The sequence below is a fragment of the Hylaeus anthracinus genome, unplaced genomic scaffold (genome assembly GCF_026225885.1).
Source record: "Hylaeus anthracinus isolate JK02 unplaced genomic scaffold, UHH_iyHylAnth1.0_haploid 11989, whole genome shotgun sequence".
Classification (NCBI taxonomy): Eukaryota; Metazoa; Arthropoda; class Insecta; order Hymenoptera; family Colletidae; genus Hylaeus; species Hylaeus anthracinus.
The window spans coordinates 10,249,991-10,273,488 of NW_026534337.1; the positions used below are offsets into that span (position 1 = coordinate 10,249,991).

Consider the following 23,498-nt stretch of genomic DNA (forward strand, 5'->3'; position numbering starts at 1 on the left):
GCAATATTTTCTAATAATTCTGGTTTCAAAATATTCCTTATACCTTGGCGCATGCCACTGTAAAGCCCGATTTTGGAAAAAGTGTTTGTAAACAAATTTATTCTATAAGAAAAAAAGAAACCATACTTTTATTATTTATAAAGTTTCAAGACCGAAATTGCAAAATCGGGCGTTAAAGTGGAATGCAGAGTGATGTAGAGAATATTTTAGAAAAAGAATCGTGAGTTAATCACTCTAACTCTCATCCTCTCCATACTTACTGTAAACTGGAACTTCAACATGAGCTTTTAATAACCAACAATGAAATAAATATATAGGAATTTTAATAAAAAAAGATAATATTATATAAATAAATATAAATTTATATATATTTAAATTATCATTATTTAACCTTATTTCTAATATAAAAAATACTTTTGCATTAAAAAATATAATAATATAAAAAATAAATATTACTAAAGGTAAAGAAAAAAATAATGTGTAAAACATAAAATAATATCTCGATATTAATCGTATAATTTCTAATCCTCGATAAACAATAATTATAAATGTCAAAATTAATCTTACTCCATAATAAAAATAAAAGTTTATTAAATCTAAAGATAGAAAAATTATCGCTAAAACTATTAATACAAACATTAAATAATAAAATATAAATATTTTCATATAAATTTAAATTTAAAATATAGATATATTGCTTATTTTCCATTATTAAATTTATATTTATGGATGTAATATAGAATTCCAGTACTTCGCAAAGCATTTATTACAATCATTTACAATTATCGTAAAGGTGCATTTTACTACTACACTTTTACCATTTATTCTCTTTCAATAAGACTTATATTTCATTATGCGTATGCTTTTGTCTATCTTATTACGTTCATACTAGCTATACCTACTTTTTTCATCATCACAAAAGACCATTTTTTCAATCTATTGTAATCAATCCAAGTTAGTTTACACGTGCATAATGTTTTTTACCAATTTCTATATACATATACACACTTACTTAAAAGAAAAATGTATGACCGCGGGCATTTTTTAAACTTACTACGATACTGAACCATGATGAAAAGCGTCTTAGACTACTAGCGTAACAACCGCAGCAGAGACGACAGCAGCGCTGCAGTGGACAGCGTGATAACGGAGCAACCATATTGCCATACAAATCATCAAGATTTCACAGCAACGAAGCTCATCAAGTTTTTTGAAGCGAAGAAGCAATATTTTCTCACGATTCTTTCTCTAAAATATTCTTTATATCACTCCGCATGCCACTCTAACGCCCGATTCTGCAATTTCACCTTTAAAATATGATAAAAATATGTTTTTAAGGAACAAATTTTTTTTTTTTGCAAATTTTCGAAACAAACTCTTGATATGTCGATAGATTTTCTTCCCCTGATTACAGAATGCATAATCATTATGCGTTTGTTTTCATTATTGTGCATAAAAAACGCGAAAAACTGTTTCGTAGTTCACCTATTCTCCGTTGCTCTTCGTTGGTGGCGCTAGTTTAGCTCCTGCGCAGCCTTAATGGCAATCCCTGATAGTCAAACACTGTATTTGAAATATTATCGTGTTACTAAACATTCATTACTTTGCTCGACGGTCTTCTCAGTGATGGAATTATACATCGAATAAGTCTTTTAGTATGCGCGTGGGTGTTCGTTAAATAACTGTCGGAAAACACGAGGAAAATATCACGAATAGCTACGAAATACTCGACCACTAAGTCACTTTACCAATCAGGACTCCAATTTGGACAAGAACTGCAGCTCTGTTCGCTCTCTAATTTTCCAGTCATTTGCGACGGGCTTTTCAAATAGGATTATCCATAGTATTTGTTTCTTTTAGTTCATCTATATCATCTTCGTATAAGCGAAAAGACTCGAGAAATTGACTTCAGATTTTTTTATGCAATATTATGTCCATAGTTCCGTCGCGATTGCATTACATCGAATCAGTTCGCTTTCGAGAATGAAGTAACTGATTCGATAGTCCTTGAATTTTCGCCCTCCGAGTAGCTGTTCCTTATTATGCTTCCAAGAAAACGGAGATCGAACCCAGTGACGCGAGATATATTCGTTTGACGCACGATCAGACCGTATTTCTATCCCGAGAGTCCACTCGCCCTTCGACTGGAAACGACGTCATTGGAAATTCGTTATCAGAGCGTTTCGCAAGGTCCCGTTAATTCTTATTTTCCAGATGAAAAGAGACTCGCCGAAGGTAAGAACGGAGTCGTGTTACTTACGGAATGTCGATACCTTCAAATTACGCTCACTCGATAATCGGTTACCTATCTTAATACCATGCCTGCGTTTTCGAACAAGAAGTTGGCTGATATTATTTTTATGTATGGATTTGCGAATGGCAATGCTAGAGGTGCCACCCGCGAGCATCTAAGACGATTCCCCGGCCGAAGACATCCCAATCACCAGACATTTTTTCAAGTATTTCACCGGTTGAGGGAAATAGATTCGATTTCCGGTCAACACGTCCTTCGAGAGAGAAATCATGATCACAACCAAAATGGGGTCCGCATGTTGCAAATTGTTAACGAGGATCCTGGAGCAAGTACGCGGCGAATATCCCAACAAGTCAGTATTAATTTATTCAAGATGATAAGTAAATGACGTTTAAATGACTGTAAGTACTCAAATAAAACGCTTTATTTATCTAACAGGTTGATGTGTCGCATCACAGTTAGTTCACCCGGTTTTGCAAAATAATAATTTGCACCCTTACCACCTAACTCGGGTAGAAAGCCTCTTGCCACGGGACTACGCGTCCAGAATGAGATTTTGTGAGTGGCTTCTGGCTCGAAAACTATTTTGAGCAAAGCATTATTTGGACGGAGGGTGCCACGTTCCCCGGAAGGAGTATCTTTAAGGGGTTAGTTGCAGTCAGGTAAATGAAAACGAACACTTTCTTGTGTGTATTTTTTGTAAGGTATTAAATAATAATTTTTATGAATGAAATGTAAATATATTACAAAGTATGTCTTAAAGAACTATAAAAGAATTTTTGTTTTAAAAAATGGTTAATTCATTTCGTCATAACAGGCGATGGCGTGGGTGGCCACTTGCTTTGCTTTGCTGAGCAAGATTTCTTCAAACTGGTGCAGCTGAGAACAAAAATAATATAAATATTAGACTAACGGGTCCCTGATTGAAGGATTTTTTATTTTCTTATATACTTTTCTTTTTATTCTTCATTTAATCACTTAATTTTATAATGAAAATTGAACTTCAACTTTAAATGTACGTCACTTTGTTTTAAATTAATTTTTTCCAAAATCCTTCGATCAGGAACCCGTTAGTCTAATATATTCGGTAGCGTTTGCCCTCGATCAATACTAAAAATGCGTCTTTTGACCTGGCCAATACCGAAGATGCGTGAGGATAGAGGTGTCGCCGTTACGCGGGAACCAATTAAACTGACGCGCCAACTATCCAGCAAGTGTATAACAATACTCCTGCCCTGGGTACCGCGACCGCCAGGGGGGACACCTAGAAGCCCTGATCTGACCCCTCTTGATTTCTTATATGTGGGATACTCTGAAGTCCTTGGTTTACGCGGACAGAAGAGAAACCCTCATCAGGAGGGTTTCAGAAAAAAAAAATTTTTCAAAATTACAAACCGTACCAACCTTTTCGTGGATACAATAATCAAACTCTAAAACTACCTAAACGAGAAATCAAACTAAGTAATTACATTGTGTTATTCCGGAGTGCAGGAATGCGGCAGACATGCGGCAAATGAATCCAAAATGCCCACCAACTTCAGGATGTCACGGGAGCCGTACTGAATAGATGCCGCCTGTGCATAGAGCAAGAAGGGGGTATTTTGAAAACCTAAATTTAAAAAATTTGTATTTATTCTGAATTTTATTTTTTAAATTGACTTTTAATTTAATGTATGAAATAGGTAAATTTTTCTTTAGCGTCAAAACGTGTTATTCTTATTCAAATTTAGCGGACCTTATGGTTCTCTTTCTCTTGTTCTAATAAATTATTTTTTCAAATTTAAACTTTTTTATCGGTTCTCCTGCTCCTAAAACATTGATTTTTTACTTTGTGAAATTGATCTTGTTGCAATCTCCATATCATTTATCGGTACACCGAGGTAATTTTGATTAAATAGTCTTTAAAAATGAAAATTCTACGAATACATGTTCAAAAACAATTATTAATCACTTCGCACTCAGACGAGCCAGCGAAACAAAGGTGGTGTGACGACGCTGATTTCAAGGAAGGAATGTGTTATTTCATAAATAATTTACAAATTGTCAAAGATTAGGTTTGTGTTCAATTAGAAAGATTTCGGGATGGTTTTATACATTTCGAACACATTCCTGCCGACGAAATAAGAAATAAAAGAAATTTTATTGTTGGAACGTAACATAGCATGTAAGCTCCGTGTATGCCTGCGGTTTCCGTCCGCAATACGCGTGATGCATTTGATTCGCTAAAACGCATGTGGATACAACGCTCCGACGTTTCATGCGCTTACGGAACTCAACGGAATCCTTGTCGAAGAATGGCCGATCAAATGGTATGCGTCCCTCAACCACTCTCATAATTCCGTTACTCTGTCACAGATTGGAAATGTTGTTCTTGTTTTGTTGGATATCGCGGTTTAATCGAATATTCTGTTGTCAGTATCATACGGTCCATTCAATTTCATCTGATCACTCACAATATCTCCGTTGCTTTCCGCAACCGTAGATAAATTCCTTTCAAAGGACAAATATGGAGGACGATCTGTTTCACCATCAAACGCACAGACCGCATAGGGAACCGCTTCGTTTCATTCAATTCACGCATTAGAGCGCACAAAATTCTCTAGATTCCTACTACCTCTCGCGCATTAACCGAGTATCAGCTACCGCACGCAGCTCAGGCGTGCACCGTTTAAAGCAAAGTTGATAAGTACGCGGCAAATTCAGAAAAGTTTGTTGCGAAGGTGATTTTGTTACAGAAATAAGATAGAAAATACTCGCTCGACATAATCTTCTATTTTCAGTAAAAACAATCTTCCCTCGCGTTTCACCAACTATTAATATTGTTACGCTGGGGGGTGGTGCCGCATCGAAGAGTAGTCATTTCAAATAACTCAAAACGTTTATTAACTTTAACAATATCTCGTTTAATAAACACGTCCGTACGACAGCAAGACTCGCGACGTTCTCTCTATTCGAAAGTTGCCGATTCACTTGGAAACCGGAACATCCCGACGATCCGCTTCCGCTCGCTCTTCGGAACACACTTCACAACGTCGCAGCAACTTCGCAATATTGCGACATCTTTAGGCCGCCGCAACATTGCTCCCTCCTCTTCAAGGCGGACGTCCCGTCCGCGAGAAACAATGTCCAAACACCTCTGTCTGAAAGGAAGTAAAGTAACTGGCCAAAACATTTACCTGAGCGGCCTTTACCAGACAACTTGCGCCTCGACATTCGTCCATCGACTCAAGGAAAACCGCTCAAAAACCTTGAGTAAGGCGCCAGTGTTCCGGTTCGAGGTAACCTCTCGACTAATCCTCGCCCTTCCTCTTGACTCTTGAGGCTTGGGTGTTTCTTTCTTGAGGACTTCCCGGATAGGAATTCTCCCAGCTGAACGGAGACATTCCTACCCTCGCCTTCTGCGAAGAAGAGTCATCTTCTTGGGCGAGGATGTCGACAACTCTTTCCAACTCTTTTATTTTCCTTTCCATTTCCTCCAACGCTCCTTTTCCTTCGACGCTCCCTCTCCCTTCGTCGCTTCCTTTTTCTTCATCGCTCCTTTTTTTCCACGGAATTTCCTTGCAAAATAAATTTTACATTAATTCCCCTTTTCCTTACTAAAAAAGAAAATCGATGAAGCCGGACTCTTCAAGTTCTGATCCTCTTGATTCGTCTAAGCGAGTGGTGTCGTCCAAGGTACCACCTGTGCACTCCAACAACGCCCCCGAGCTCGCACTAAATTAAGGTCGTTATTTGATCTAGTTACCGTAATCCAAAACACTCATCCATCCCCACTCACACTCGCGCTCACGCGCATTACATCGCCCGCGAAATTCTCTACAGAAAATAAATTTTGATTCACGGAAAACTGCAAAGTGTTGAAAATTGTAACGATCCTGGACCCACGTATAAAAGACCATTTGCTGCCGCTGGATATAAAGAACGAGGCTCGTGACTTGTTGCACGCCTATGTGTTAAATTGTAATCAATATGAAATTAATGAAACAAGCGTTCGAACAAATCTACCATCAGGTAAGCGTAACACTATCAGAAGATTGTGGTACTGGATTTAATGTTATTTGTTAAATATTTTACTTTTCTTGCAGATTTTTCGACATCCTCGAACTCATTGACGCAATCGATAACTGCATCGAACACAGTATTTAAATTTTTTTTTTTAATTTCAGAAAATGAAGAAAATTCCGATATGGATATAATAGAAAAGGAAATCAATACATACTGTTAGAGAAATACCAGTAATGCGTTGAGAGGAATGCTCGACGTCCAAAGCATGCGTCGCGAGAAAGAAAATTGAAGGTTTCGTTTTATTAAATACAGTTTAATAGACGTATTCAACACAATTTATTCTAAAATAAATACGACTGATAGAATATATAGTACAATATACAACGTTGCACTCGCTTTCGAACTCGAGCCGAATTACAGATTATATTCAGTTACCTTTGTTTAGTTACTTCTGTTGTGTATTAAAGTTTGAGGACTGGGCAAACTTAGACCATGACGGACAATATTTCCATGTTTCTTACTGTTCGGGCCTGCCGTTTCGAGCGTAGACCCTCACTATCGGTTTCAACAAACAGAGTCAAACATCGCAACAATAGGACCGCTTTTATGACTTGTTATTCAAAACGAGACTTTTCCACAAAAAATCAGTAAATTTCGAAGTGTTCTATCTTGAAAACTAATGAAAATCGGGTAAATATATTCAGGGTGAATGAATTCGTCTTGAAAAGCCCCCGACCCCCATTCTTCTTTACTGTACGAATAAAGATCGTGCATGATACAAGCTCTCAGAACAAGTTTGAACCGTTGTAGTGTGCTTTTGTATGCTATATACAGGGTGTCCCAAAAGTCGGGGAGGAGCCGGAAATGGGGGATAGCTGAGACGATTCTGACAACAATTTCCTTTGCAAAAATGTCGGATGGGGCTTCGTTAAGGAGATATTAAGAGAAAACCCCGACCAATCAGAGCGCGCGTAGACCGTTGGAACGGCCGCGGTAGCGAAGGCTACGCGCTAGGCGGCAGCGTCAATGTCCTTCGATGCACGTCGAGTCACTTGTTCGCGTACAAGCGCGGCCCCCAGCGCGTAGCCTTCGCTACCGCGGCCGCTCCAACGGCATCCTCGCGCTCTGATTAGTCAGTGTTTTCCGTTAATATCTCCTTAACGAAGCCCCATCCGACATTTTTGCAAAGGAAATTGTTGTTCAGAATCGTCTCAGCTACCCCCCATTTCCGGCTCCTCTCCGACTTTTGGGACACCCTGTATAGTGTGTTCGTATATGTAAATATATGGTCTTCAGTCAGCGTTCGCCCAAACAGGCGTTGTCTTTAAAATGATATCAATGGGTATCTGACTTTGCATTGGAAAAACCTAGCGAAGTGGTGTCTTTCTTTCGCTCTTTTATGACAGAGCGTTTATGACATTCCTAATGAAATTCGCCCCTTCCACCCACTATTGTTAGTAAATAGCCTATTGTTCGTTGAAATCAGCTGAAGAAATTATTTTATTTTATTTCAATTTTATTATTCCAGAAAGCATCTCTCATTCGGTATCATATTTTCAATGATTTAGTTATAAATGTTATAAAGAAATAATTCGTATTACTTACACTGGACGTTAGAATGTATCTGTACGTACGAAGTTCAGTAACCAAAAAATATTTCCATAGGGCTATTTATTTAAGATTCCAGCTATGGTAATAAACGATTTGCAAACCTTGTGCTAAAAATATTTAAACATGATTAATGATTAATTGTTTCTAGGCATTACAAAACAAACTTTTATCTTATAACATTATCTACATATTTTTAATTAGCAGAAACGACATGAAAAAATCCCTCACATGAAATACTAGCGAAGCAATATACCCTTTCTTTTTTTTCTTTTTTTGTGGGGAAATGCGTTACGCATTCCCGGGTCTTCTAGAGGAGACCCGGGTGGCGAGTCACCGAGACTAAAAACACTCTCCCACCTAAACTACAAGGGAGGTGCCTGAATCTCGCGGATAGGACAACCTCCAGCACCAATTACACCCTGCAACCTTCGTAGAGGACCTAGGACCTACATAGAGTCATAATCCCTTAAACGTATCCACCCCCACTCCAATTCTCGTACACCACTGCACCGTGGGGAGGTGCCATGAAGTAGCTGCTCGTATACCATAGGCAGCACCACCTCCCATTCTCCGCAGATCTGGGGGTACAACAACTAGAATGGCACTGCGCCTGATCCACGAGCCCTTTATATATCACAGCAAAATCTGCCCTCGAAGTTATAGATCAGCTAAACAGTCGTTGTAAAAGTTTGCCAGGAATACTTTGTCCTGAGAACTTCTGGTCAAGCCCCGGAGACTACAGAGGCTCTTCAACGGGGAAGCAAAGTCGAGTTAGTGAGAAAGAAGAAGACGTTTGAGGTGAAAAGGAGGAGAGGAACGTATTCAGCGACCGCAGGCTGAAGGCCAACAGGTGGTTCAATCCAGGGAGAACAGAGGTAATTTTACCTTTACTAATATCGAGAGGGGATTATATAACATAATATTAAAGTGATACAGTATATTTATATGTCAAAATTAAATTACAAGGTTAAAATTGTTTTGATTTTTGTATATTCGATTAAAGCTAACCAAAAGTCCATTTAAAATTCGTTCGTTAACAGCATGTCTTATCTTCTAAACAATGTACAGTGTATTTTATTTTGTAATTTTTGCATAAATGCATAAACATCTTCAGTGTGTTGATGTTACAATGAAAGTGTGTAGAGTAATAAAACATGATACACATGTATAATAGTGTAGTATCCGCGCCTTCCATACTCAAGAAAAATAGAGTCAAACGAGAACACAAAACGTAGAGTACAGGATCGTGTAAGTAAGGAGATCAACTGTGGATCCGAGGATCGTGGGTTCGAATCTCCGTGTCTTATTTTTCCTTTAAACTCCTACAATAGTGATGATAAAAGGGGAAACACTGACAGTGTAGATTAAACTAGTTTAAGAAAATATTGTTGCTGGGAAAATAATTACAATAGAATCCTCGTTTCTAATCAAGAAAATCACAGGTTCATTAGTTAGACTAGGATTTCAAGGATTCTCCAGAGGTTTCAAGCTGGAGTATATAGCGAAAATAAAATATTAAAAAACGCGAGAATATGAAAACATGAAATATGAATATGAAAATAACTTCCACATACGATGATAATTATCATCTATTATAATAGGTGAACAACTAACGAATTTTATAGATCGTTTCAATTCCTTTTTTAACCGACTTCGAAAAAGGAGGAGGTTACTCAATGCGACATGTATACGTATACTTTTTTTTTTACTTCTTTAAAATTCCTTCTATACTTTAAAAAATTTTGTTTTTAAATTCTGCACCGATTACGCCGAGATGGCTTGACCACTCGGGATTGAACATCTTGTATCTGGTATCACTGCCACTTGATCCCATAAAAAAAATTTGACCTTGGATTATTTTTCACCACTTTTATCGCAAAAAGGGTACAGTAGATTCTCCGTAATTCGCTGAAGCTCGGGACCGAAAACAACGAATTATCGTGTAAAAGAACCGAAATTGTAGGCGAAATGTAGTAACTGCCTTTTTGAAAGAGAGAAACGAAAGAAAGAACGAGAGACCCGAGAGTCCCCGGTGCAGCAAAAATTATAGGATCATGTCGGTGAGACATTACTAACGCAACATCAAAAGTTTTTTATTTTTTACTTTTTGACAGTGAAAATTGTACCGTCGTATTTATGGTATTCTTTTGATTAAAGTGACACCAAATATGATATAATTTGGTGCATATTTGTTTATTTTAAAAATAATAATGATTTGTTTCCTTTGGCCCGTAAAATATGCAAATATGCACTAAATTATCCCGTGTTTGGTATCATTTTACTTAGAAAAATAACACAAATACGACGGTACAATTTGCACTTCCAAAAAGTAAAAAATAAAAACGTTTTATTCTTGCATTAGTAGTGTCACATCGATATGAGAACCCGGATTAGGTATTCCATTACTTGGACGTCTGGCCCCGAAGATCGACGCCAAGTAGTGTAACCTATTCCGGGTACTGTACTATTTCACGTATGTTCGGCCTGAAATCGATGAAATCGATGAAACCTTTTACATCCGGACAGATTTTCGCGATGATCACATTTGCAAAAGTTTATGAATTTTAGTACTGTTTACAACTATTATTATTGCAAAATTCCTATTCTTTGATGTAACTCGGCAAGGGATTAACCGATCGAGATGGAACCTTTCACATTTAGTTGCACATATATTCCTGATGATTCCATTTGGAAGAATGGTACATCTCGTTCGTAACTATTGTTATTGCATGAAGCCTAATTTTTAAAATTAAAAAAAAGTTTGACCTTAAATTTCGAGATCATAATGGATTTTGCGGACGGTTTCTTTTGCAAATGTCCACCGAACCAGATGTGTACCTGACAGTGGTTACTAGTAATTTTTGTACACTCTGTACAGAACAAATCAGAGTGAAATCAGTGTTCGACTATGTTGTGACTCAGTATGCGGAATTCCTTGACTTTAAGGTCGCTTAAAGAAGCACATTTAAAAATTAACTTTAGCGTAAGTCGAGTCATAAACGATGGCCAGCACTAACATGTGGCCACCAGGTAGTCAAATAAAGAAGCCTTCGCCAAAGATTGCCGATAACATAAAGTGCAAACCTTGCCGAGTTCTGGTTTATAGGATAGAACGGCTAGGACGGTGCTTTGCCCGTTCGATGTTGTTATAACTATTATACCATCAACTATTTATAAATATTTAAATATTAATTTATCCAAATTAAGATTTCTTGAATGTTCAAATTTGACTAAATTCAGTATAAGGACATTCAATTAATTGTCTTCCGAATCATGTTAATATAATAAATGTTCTTGTAATTATTCAAAATACAAATTTGATTTAATGGACAAAATATACATGTTCTAATTTTATAATATTAAAATATAGGTAAACTTACTAAAATTGAAATTGAAATAAATAATATTAATTTAAGAAATTTATAAATTTTTCACAATGGGAACATCATGAAATCGTCTCGATCGGTTACTCCTTGCCGAGTTACATCAAAGAATAGGAACTTTGCAGTAACCATTGCTGGAAACAATAATAAAATTCATAAATTTTTGCAAATGTGTTCATGTAGAATTGAGTTATTGTTATTATAATTCAGTTATTAGTATAATTGAGTATTTATTAAATTTACCAACCAACGCGCTGGTGGCCGCGCTTGCACACGAACAAGTGACTCGACGTGCATCGAAGCATCGACCTAGCGCGTAGCCTTCGCTACCGCGGCCGCTCCAACGGTCTACGCGCGCTCTGATTGGTCGGGGTTTTCGCTTAATATCTCCTTAACGAAGCCTCATCCGACATTTTGCAAAGGAAATTGTTGTTCAGAATCGTCTCAGCTACTCCCCATTTCCGGCTCCTCCCCGACTTTTGGGACACCCTGTATATTTGTCTGTATACCTTGTATATACCTATATTTACAGTACACATCTATATGTACGTATATACTTTCTTACTCCTGTATAAATTTGTTTATATAATACATATCTAACTATGTATAATTATATATAACTATACATTACAATCGCCGACTAAACGCCGCTTGAAAAGTTATTCGACCTTTATCCGATAAACTTCGGTTTAAGATGAAATTGCGAAAGTTATCCGACGCGACGGGTGAAACTTCGAATAAAGATAAAAATGCGAAAACTACCCGACGCGTGAAACTCTCTACAGATAAACGTGGTATCTTTAGCCGTCGGATAAAGATAGTTTAAGTTATCTTTATCCGTCGAATACATTTACTTCGAATACATTATTTTATCCGGCAGTCATCGAATAAAAATAAAGACGTGTATCTTTATTCGACGAGTAAATAGCCCACGAGTAATTGCCCATCTCTGCAAAAAGCTGTTCTGCATCCCTCCCCTCCTCCCACCGATACCCGATCTTTTTCTCTCTCCTCTCCTCTATTTCTCTTTCCTCAGCCATTCTTCTCCGTCCCTTTCCCGTCTCCCTCCACCTCCTTTCATTCTCTCCCGCTCCATCCCCATTCCCTTAACCTTTCCTCTCCCTCATTCCACCTCCACCAAACATTTCCCATGCAAATCTTCCCGTAAGCTAACATTGCCCTCCTTCCCACTTTTCTTTCCTCCTGGTCTATCTCCCTCAGTTTCCATTGCATCCTCCTCTCTTTCGGCGTGAAATCATTATCTCTCCTCTCTCCTCTGCTGCCCAACTCTCTCCTATTCCTCATCACCTCTCTTTTCACCTCCATCTCCTGCAGTCTCGCCACCACCATGCCCATTCCATTTCGCCCAATCTGCTTCGCACTCTCCACCTACCTCTTTACCACCATTCTCTTCAACAGTTCTTTCACTGACTCTATCTCCTTCTCTCTTTCCGTTCTTATTCCTCTAATTATTATATTCTTTCGCCTTTCTGTCCTATCCACCATCTCTAATCTCCTTCAAAAGAATTTATTGATAACACTGATTATAAACTACCTGCAGTCCAAATTTAGACCATCAAACAATAATCTTTTTCGTGTTCACAGATAAAATTCCACCAATCGAAACTCTTGGAGCTCCAACTGCTTGACTTGATTCAAATTCTCCAATCACCTGATAATCTCTACTAAGCAGGTAAATACACGAAAAGAACCCACCATTAGCCCTTTGAGTGTAGATCGTAATTGTAACAAAAAAATCCAATATCGATGATAGGAATAATAATTACAATTAAAACAGAAGTGGACTGTCGAAAACTTGATAAAAATTCTGAACACCATTCGATGAGAATTATATTATACAGTGAAACTTGTTTTTGTGCGGTGGATAGGGACCGCATAAAAGAAATCGGACTTAGAAAAAACATCAATGACTTATGAAATAGATGAGAGAATGCTTTCAATTCAATTAAATAATTAAATTAGACCTAAAGAAATTGTAAAAATATTTAATTCTTCATTGTACATATACATGGAGAAATTGTCAAATTATACATTAAATAGTTTGCTGCTACTCGTCGTAATCCAAAACGCGCATCTTCTTGTGATGAATAGGTTGAAAATCGCTTTCGTCGCTTGAAGATAGGATTCCAATTGATTTGTTTTTTGGTAGCATAAAGTCAGTGATCAGTTTTTGTGACGACGGTCGACTGGACAATTGCTTGTAAACGTCACGATAGTAAGACATGCATAATCTCAGCTCTTTTTGGAATTTTAAGCGTCTTTCCGCATTGGTATCTATTTTAAGAAAATGCGTTTCCAATTTTTTCGAAATCTGGAACCCTGCATATATTTTATCTGCTGTAATAGATTCCGGTTCTTCTTGTCCATTTTCATAATCTATCAAACTATTGATAATGTCACTATCATCAACAGTTTGGTCCTCAATCATCTCGTCCAGGTTATTATCGTCGAAAGAATCAAAGCCTTCTCCGCCGATGTTATGTGCGAGCGCACTAATTTCAGATAATAACGTTGACGCGTTTTCGGTAACGTTTCGATTAATTACACATCCAGACCAGATCGCTTTTCAGCACGAATTTAATGTGTGTTGTTTGATTTGTCCAATTGCTCCAATAATATGGTTAATGCAGTCTAAAATTGAGACTATTTGTAAAAACACTATTTGTACATTAGGATGTTCTATACAGGGATGACCGGGTGCATTATCTACAATTAGCAACACTTTAAACGGAAGACCCATCTCTTCCATGTATTTTTCAACTTCTCGTAGAAAAGAATCGTAGAAAAGAATCGTTTGCAAATATAGCTGATGTGGCCCATGCTTTTTTATTGGACATGAAGTGTACTGGATATTCAGATGTTACGCCTTTTAGCGCACGTGGGTGTAAAGCTTTATTTATAATAAGTGGTGTTAACATCTTTGCACCAGAGGCATTACTGCAAAGAAGAAGTGTAATTCGATCCTTTGTCGCTTTAAAACCACTTGCAGTTTTCTCCGATTTCGCAATGAATGTTCGGCTGGGCGTCTTTTTCCAGAATAACCCAGTCTCATCTGCATTAAATACTTGATCTGGGCAATATCCACCATCATCAATGATTTCCGCTAATACTTTGCGATAATTCATAGCAGCTGATTCATCGGCGGACGATGCCTCGCCTTGTATCTTCACATTGTGAAGTGCGTACCGATGTAAAAATCCAGCAAACCAGCCATTGCTTGCAGAAAATGTCACATTTCGTAAACAGGATGACGAACTTGGTTCTAAATCCTTTAGTTGGTTGAAATACTGTCTAGCTTTTTCTTGAATTAATTCTTTGTGAACGTTAATTCTTTCTCTACTACAATATTTCTCGAATACGATGCTCTTTTACTACTGTCGTTTGTTGCACTATTAAGAGATTCATATATTTTACTCGCACGTTTGTGTATAGCTCTGATCGTGGATTCACCTAATTTAAATTCATTAGCAACAGCTGTAGATCTTTCACCATCTGCTAGTCTATTTAATATTAGAATTTTTGTTTTTAATGGAATTGTCTGTCTTTTTACTTTCTATTGGCTATAATTATTCATTTTAAGGGAGTACTTATGTCTAAAAATAGAATAAAAATCATAAAAACTACATATAAATATAAAAAAAAGTAACTAATTTATTTACCTTTAATCTCACTGTAAAACGAATCCTTAATCACGTGAATTGTGGATAAAACTCTGAATACGAAGCGCATATGTACTGTTCGTGCGTCGAGCGACAATATGTACGTAACTGACTCTTCCTTGTTAGGAGATTGTTTAAAATAAATGAACAGAGCATCGCGAAGTCCAGATACATCGTTGTCAAGGAGACCACATAATCAGAGTTCGTCCACACATGTATATGTTCATTGATAGGAAACATTAAACTGGTGCTAACGCCGCTAAGATTCATATACCGTATAAAAATAAATCGCACGAAAAAAATCGCACAAAACCAATCGCATAAAAAAGGACCGCACAAAAACAGGTTTTACTGTATTAATAATTTATATTGAAAGGGACCTCTCTCAATGTTATGTACATTGGTAGATATCGTTGCAGTAAATTTTTATTAATTATTTAGAACAGCTCGTCCAGATTGAAGTGCTTCTAAAATAATCACAAACAAAGAATTGCTTGACAAGATAACCAATGACTTTTAACAAATGAATTAGTTGAAAAACAAATCAATTACAGAAGCATAACATAAATGTTATAGAAACATTGAGAAGAAAAATAAGTCTAAAACAAACAAATCTAACAATTCCAAATTGCATACTATTCATGTTGCGAATCCCCCAACAATTAGCCCCAATAATTAACCACCCTCTCGAAGAGTCAGGCCAACACGTGATAATTCGTGGGGCTCATTCGTGGCTCGATATCTCTTATCATTTTCGAGTTACATACGCATAAGTAAACGTGGAGGCTCGAAGAAAAATTGTTAATTTTTCCCTCAAAGTGAAAAATAGGCACGAACGAATTACACCCGTTTTCTTAGGTAGATCTAATAAATATTTATGGCAAGTTTCATCAAAATCGGAGTGTATCACTTTACAAGCTTCCCTTGTAAGCTGTGAACTTGACATTCGACTTTCAAAAAATTAACTTTTTTTAATGAAAATGATAATATTTCGTTTGTAATTGATTGTAGTAACGTTTGCAATAGGTTCGTTTACTGTTTCATCAATTAATAAATTTTAAAAATTGGAGAAAAAGCCAGCGCCCGACATCCATGTCACATCCATTTAGGCTACAACTGTCTCTATCCATGCTTTATTATGTATGTCACAAACGTTACATTTCCCCGTTAGCACCGCTCTTGTTTGAAAAATAAAATGATTTTCAATCATAAAAAAACAATATGCAACATTCAGGAAACGAATACGGGACGGCGGAACCATAGACTGTCGCGACGCCAACGCCTTAACCACTTGATCACGTCGCTTGCTTGAAAAACACGGCGAAATCACGGGTATTCATGCTACGCTAAGTACACATCAAATCTTTAAAAATGCGAAAAATATTAATTGGTCGACCCACAAATATATAAATAAAAATTAATTGTGTTTTGAATATCTATCGATACTCCTTGGTCCAAAACAGAGCCGACGCTATGACTTTTGACCTTGATTTTTTCGAAAACGGGTGCCTACCTAAAAAAACGCCAGAACGTGGCTGAAATAGTTTCCGATAAAGAGAGTCTGTACCAAAGCGTATCACAATCGGTGGCCTACTCTTCGTGTCCTCCCCTTGTCAGTATTTCTAAGGTCAACACTCAAACGGTTAACGTAAAAATTCTTATTCCTCCACTCGAAACTGATCCAAACGGACGAAACTACCGTAGCGAAGTGGCGACGAACGTCCCTGCACCATCAACTGGCGACCCTGGACCTAGCAAACAAAACCTCGTGTCTGAATCAAACTGCGACACGTGTCCAGACTGTAAGAACAGCCCATTAAAAAACAAACTACGTTTAATATTCGACAAGCATTCTTTGCAAATCGTTCATATGTTGATACAAACGTGTGTCGTCATCGTGAAACCCCTGATTTGCGTCAGCTCCCTAGAATTGGACTCTGACTGCTCCTGTTCATCATTGGAGGTTGCCTCTCAACACAACAACGAAGTTTTGGCAACTTTTATTGAGAGATTAGCAGAAAGTATAGGTATAGAAGTGCATCGAATTAGAACGATCATTGATAACGTGATGACGGTGCCCAATCGTATGATACTCGATCTCGATATGAAGAAATTGAATATATTCATCGAAAAGGAAAAGGAAATTGAAGATAGAATAACAAGAGCATTTTATTATTCGTCGATCCCATCGATATCGTTCTCTCTAACAAAAAGCATTGATGACGTAGCGATTGAGTATGACTTCTGCTGCCCCTACACACAGAAAATGACTGCGAAGAGACTAATTACCTGGTACATGGAAGAATTCTTCTTCTATGATAACGATACCTTACACCTTCGCAAGGGTTTTGGAGAATTCTGGAGGAACTGTCGCTCGAGATCTAGGGAGATCAAGAACTCTTTGGTCACGGATGATAAACAACGAGGTTCTATATCGGATCTGACTCAGGCCCATTTGGCAGAATACACTGAAATCGTGGATCTGCTCGCTAATAGATTTATTAATATCGAAAGGAACCTACCGTTCATAATTAAAGCCTTCGAGGAAAGATCTATGAATCATGTGTTTTATATGGTTCATAATGTTCGTCTGACGTACGAGCAACTGTATAATCTTTTGGCCCTGATGCGAGATATTTTGAATAGAATGAGCTTGAAGAGCATCGTTCTGCACAAGCTGCACTATAGACATAGTAAACTGAATCCGTTCGTGGTTCGAAAGATGGTCAAATTTGTTTTTGAAGACACACATATTAAGGTTATCATTCCCTCTCCGAAGAGAAACCATATTTGTTGCATGAAGTAATCAAGATTCATTCTTGATAGGCCATTCAACATTTTTATTCATTTAGAATTATTAAATGAAATCCCACTGTCGAATAGATATTCAAATCTTTGCTTGTTGATTTCGAATGGTAATATAAATTTTATTCCATTTATCAGAAAGCATTAATTGAGGGAGACGTTTCATTAGATTCTCTGTGAAATATAGATTAACTAACACATTTTGTGATGGTCTTTATCGAATGTAAATTGGAAAATGCAGTTCATCGTATTTTATAACAAATTTAAATTGAGAGATACATTTCTTTATGAAATATAAGTTGAGATTGGCAAGGTCTGAAAAAAAAGTACAAAAAACGTTCAGTTTTTTCAGAGTTTCAGAGCTTTGATTCAGAACCCTGGTGCCGCGTTCAGCAATCAAGATGGACATTGGGTACACAGTAACGAAAACCTAAATGAAAACGCAAATCGAATCGTACGATCCGTACAAAAGTTATTTCTACAGGTGGGGTCTCACTGTTGTAACGCGTTCGTTCGCTCGTAAATTGTGCGTCTTCGACCGGATTCTATTAAAAAAAAAAGTTTCCCTAGCGTCGCTGCTGCGAGGACGAACGTTTGAACCACTCGAAATGGTCGATTTTTAAGAGCGTTCAGGCATTCGTCTTTCGCGTGACCAGGTTTCAGCTGGCACAGCGAACACGCGAACAGTCGCTACGAATAGATATTGATATTTGTACTTTTCAGCCTAAATTTATACACTATTTCTACAGATTACTTCCATATACGCTTTACTGCTTATCACTACGAGTTCATACATTAAAAATAAACAAACATTGTGTGTTCATTATCGTTGAAAACAACACTAATTATTGCTGGAATGTTGTTCTTTTTTTTAGACAAAATCATAATGGACTTATATTATATAATTAAATAATGAAGATATTAAGTAATTCATTCAAGTATATTTTACTCTTCGAATAATTTCTTCATTCACTATATTTGAATTACAATTTACAATATCGGCACGGGTTATTTCCGGCAAGCCATTTGTATATATAGGCTGACGTATTCGCTGTTTTTTCAGGTAAAAAATGTCCGAATTATGTGGTGTTTGATATCATTTTTATCAAAAAAACAGGAGGAATCGATTGATACTATTTTCGCGACAATATGATGAAAAATATAAACATTTTATGTACAACAGTACATGATTTTACAATTGACTGCCCGTATCTTTTGTTCTCCGCCGAACGCATACTTGGGTTCGCTCAAGGGTCTGGGGTCGAAAAGGCGATCGACTCATCAAGTATTCATAAAAACGAATTCTTTATTCTCCATCATATCAACTTGAACGTGATGCCATCGAATTCTTGGTGTTCTCCCGATTAAAATGATATCTCACGTCGCGTAAATCGGACTATTTTTAACGAAATAACTTTTCAATTATGCAATCACATTTTTCACGTACTTTCGTTAATTATTGTCCAAATTATGTCATGTGTGGTTTCATTTCCATCGCAAAAACAGCAGGAATCGATTGAAGTTGTTTCCGCGAAGTTCTGATAAAAATTGCGGATGTTGGTATTTTCATTTCTTAATGGTGGGTCTTTGGTGGGCTCCTTCAGACCCCCCTGCGCGAGGGGTTGACAGTTTCAAGTGGAGTAGCGAATGCGTTCGCGGCGAACATAAAGGTGGAGTCCACTGCTGTAATGCTGTAATGTTACAGCAGTTGGACCCCACCTTCATACAGCAGTGGGACCCCAGCTTACGAACAACACAAACGAGAAATTGCAACAGCCATCTTCTTCATTCTCAATAACGTTGTTTTATCTCCACACCTCGTGGGAGTGTCGCAGAAAATATAGCACATTTAAAAGTTGTAATTAATCTAAATTTAACTACAACGAAAAATTGAAGATACTATAGAAACGAGGATGGAAAATTGTGTAAATATTTTCTGGGACACCCTGGTACAACATTGGGGTTGTTTGGTTCTGAGCATTATATTAGAGTGTTCCAATTAATAATTTCAACTGACCATAGTCGCAACTTTAACTAAAAAGTAAGAATGTAATAGGGACACAAATGGACTCATCTACAATATGTTTAGAGACATCCTAATATAATCGCAGCTTCATTTTCCACCCTCACCCCCTTTTAGCTTCATTCGTTAATCTCCTCAAAAATTTCATCGTCAAGTACTCCATTGTTTATAACTTATAAATTATAAGTCACTTCCTTACAAAGCTGTCGTAACACATTTTCTTAATCATCGCAGTGTTCGTCTAATGTACTATTAAACACCACGAACATTCCAGCAAACAGCGAGTATACGCACTACTGGTGCCAGTAGCTCACATAGTCGCCGTGACGCTGAAAGAATCATGGTGGCTGACTTAATGTACCAAACGAGCCCTAAGAAGATCAAGAAAACTTGTTCTGATGGATAATTTTTGTAATCGAACGATTGGACAACGAAGATATCTACTGTAATTTGACTTTTGCTCATGTTGACAGCGTTCAATCGAGGAAAAATGGAGCAGAATTTCATTTTCACGTTCGATGTGGACATACGTTGCTTCTATCTCACATATTGGATCATACGAACCATCATTGACACAGCATTCTCCATGATGCTCATAAGTAGAAATAACTATGTACCTGTTAGATTCACGGATTCTATTCTGGTGTACTGTTTATTTCTCGTTTGCACGGTAAGCAGTCTAATAATATGAAAGCGAACAAGACATCTCTATCACTGAGACAAACAGTGTTGAAAGCTCGACGAATCACGAGCACATGTCGAAGATGGTTGAAATTCTTATCCAAGAACTCTTATTTATTTTCGAATAACGAATAAAACATAAAGTATTATGTTAATTAAGAGATTGTATCCGACATTCTTTATATTTTTTGTATGTTTTTCATATTACTGTATACTATAAATGCATAAAGTTCACAGTCTATACATGACGAATTAGAGATTTAGGTTTACTGAATTTCACTGTTTGCTTATACATATCTGCGAGTGCTCTTGCGTTCGTCGATCCTATTTCAGAAGCTTATACCAGAGGCTTCAAGAAACCTTCAATCTCCGAATATAATATATGAATTAATTAAGAAAGATACTAGAGATCACAGTTTTGAACGGGTATTAAAATACACGGGTACACGGAACACGTGTACCGTGTATTAAAGAATTAAGAACACGGGTATTTTTAATACACGGTTTAAAACACGGATCCATTAATTACCCGTGTACCTGGGTATTTTGATACACGTGAAGTTGGGATTTCTAAAAATACACAGAAGTCAACAACTTTATTCTTTATCTGAACTAAGTCAATCAGGTGTCTCGTCTTGTAAGTACATGTGACAACTAGAATGTAAAAAATAAGGTACAGAAAAAAATATTTTTAATATAAAATCATGTTTATTGACTAAGTAAAAGTTAATATATGTATATTGATTACTCTATGCAAGCAAATGAAAATTTCTCCAAGAGGATTTAAAAAAAAATGCAAACAATATGAAATACACATGGACTGTTTTATTTTAAATGATGATTCACATGATTACAATTGAACGTGAAGGATTATCTTGAAGAGTTTACCACGGATTTTGTTGTTAAAAAATAAAATCCTCATAACGATTACTTGTTGGGGATCCCTTTATTTGCTTGTATAGACTAATCAGGAAGTATAAAAGAGGATTTTTGTAGAAAAATGATTGTTAACCGATCGTTGATAAAGAACGTGAATCGCTCCGGATAAGCGAGTGCAGTCTGTGATGGTCTGTGATAGAACTAAGTGCGTTATACATATAGAATAGGTTATGTCGTTGTTTGAAAATTACCAGGGTCTGGTTATAAGTTCAAATAACTCATGTCGTCGTGTGCATATGTTGCGTTAGGGTTAGCTCTACTCGGGTGATTTAATGCACAAATATTTTTGGTATGTATACGAATAGTACAAACGTGCAATATTCGAGTATTCGAAAGTCCTTATTGAAATATTGAATAAAACTAATAGCCTGACAGGAAAACCAACATAAAGAATTTAATATTTAATTCGACGAGCTAGATACTTGATTAGTGCGAGAAATATTCGAATATTCAAATTGAATTCACCGAAGAAAACCTGAAATGAGTTCAAAATATCAACAGAAATCAATAATGCACGAAGAGTATACCGATGCAATAGAATAATCAAGTATTCGATTAGTATTTGAGTAGCCCAGTAATCGAGTAGTACTCGAATAATCAAATACCTCGTCACAGAAGTGTTCGAATACTCGAATACAGAGAAACTCGACTAGCCCCAAGCCCCTAGTTTGCGTTGCTTGCCTACTCAAGCGTGAGTAACTCACGCTATAATTTATTCGACTAGCGACCAACGACGCCACACCTCAACGAGAAAGAAAAAAATTAACCACATTTAACCGCCCAAAGAGTGATATTTTTATAAACATTTTTCGTCGTGTTTCTGTTGATTATAGCACATAAGAGAAACGGTTAGTACAAAGGGGGAACGTATTACGACTGAATACCGAGTAGATAGAGTGATATCATAGAGCAATCTATTTTTCTGAATATGGAATAACGCGCGATAAAATTCATAAAATAACCGATTTAAGATCTGGATTGCTGTCGAAAAGACAGTCGTAGGATAGATCAAGCCAGAAGTACTCTACTTTGTCAATAACCATGTCTGAAACATGTGTGTCTATTGTAACAGTAATGGGCAAAACCCCTAGGCTTGGAATAAATCTGAAGATTGCTGATATTGCTCATTACTGCATTGTAATAGATACCTCACGTTTGCTGTAGCTAAATTAATATGCTTCGTGTGTACTATTTATCTTACCTGTTATATATTTATCATGGACCTGTTCTGTAACAGAAATGAGAAAATTCTTCTCCAAACAAAAATTGAAAAATAAACAACTTCTGATGTGTTATTTGTTTGGTAACAATTACAATATAAACTGTGTGATGAAAATGTAACTATTAATAGATTTGCTAGGTAATTAAAAATAAATCTGGAGTCAGTCATGGTTTTTTAGAATGGATTGTTCAGAGGTTTTCGAGATAATAATTTTTGCCTCCTTGGAGGATAAGTATCTTTTGCAAACAATATACAGTCAGTGTAATAAGTATTTGTATAGGAACCGATTCAAAATAAAACTTCATATATTTATTTCATTAATAAATTTTAGAGGAAGAAATAATTAAACATTCCTACATATTTTTAGAGTAAAATTTGCGTAAATTAAAATTTATTATTTTTAATGATAACCTCTTATTTCTTTTATTATTAATTTTATTTTAAATTGGTTGCTGTAAACACAAATAAGAAGTGATAAATGCTTTTTTTAGTATATGCTTATTTGAATAATTAATCACTTGTTTTTTGTTATTGAAATGTTTCCCATCTCTGAGGTAGATCTATCTTCTTATACTACGCTATTTAAATTCTAGTCGACATAGTATTAATCGTAAACAATTGTGATGTAATGGACACGGATATTAATATCCCTGAAATTCAAAACTATTACAAAATATCGAATAAGAACGATCATTGTAATTGTCTGCACGTAGCTACTATAAGCGACTACATATTACTCAATACTTATTGTGTTTTGATGGAATACTACTCGAATGTGGACATACGTGTTATGTATCGCTAATAGAAATCTCTATGTTAAAATACCCTCTAATTATTGTTAATGGCATTCAATGAATATTAATGTCACATAGTAAACTCACGAAGTATAATTAAT

At 36.5% G+C, this 23,498-nt stretch overlaps 2 long non-coding RNA genes across 2 annotated transcripts in view; both read right to left on the bottom strand.

Moving 5' to 3' along the window:
- Nucleotides 1–748: 748 nt before the first annotated feature.
- LOC128888184 (uncharacterized) lies at nucleotides 749–1,539 on the bottom strand. Its single transcript, XR_008460205.1, has 2 exons — nucleotides 1,486–1,539; nucleotides 749–1,404 (listed from the first exon to the last, which is right to left on the bottom strand). It is a non-coding gene; the product is annotated as an uncharacterized LOC128888184 (long non-coding RNA).
- Nucleotides 1,540–3,803: 2,264 nt separating this feature from the next.
- The window catches only part of LOC128888183 (uncharacterized), a 33,252-nt gene continuing 13,557 nt past the window's right edge, over nucleotides 3,804–23,498 (bottom strand). Inside the window, exons 3-4 of the long non-coding RNA XR_008460204.1 lie at nucleotides 5,431–5,811; nucleotides 3,804–3,828 (exon numbers count right to left, since the gene is read on the bottom strand). This is a non-coding gene — a long non-coding RNA (uncharacterized LOC128888183). The remainder of the gene's footprint in view (nucleotides 3,829–5,430; nucleotides 5,812–23,498) is intronic.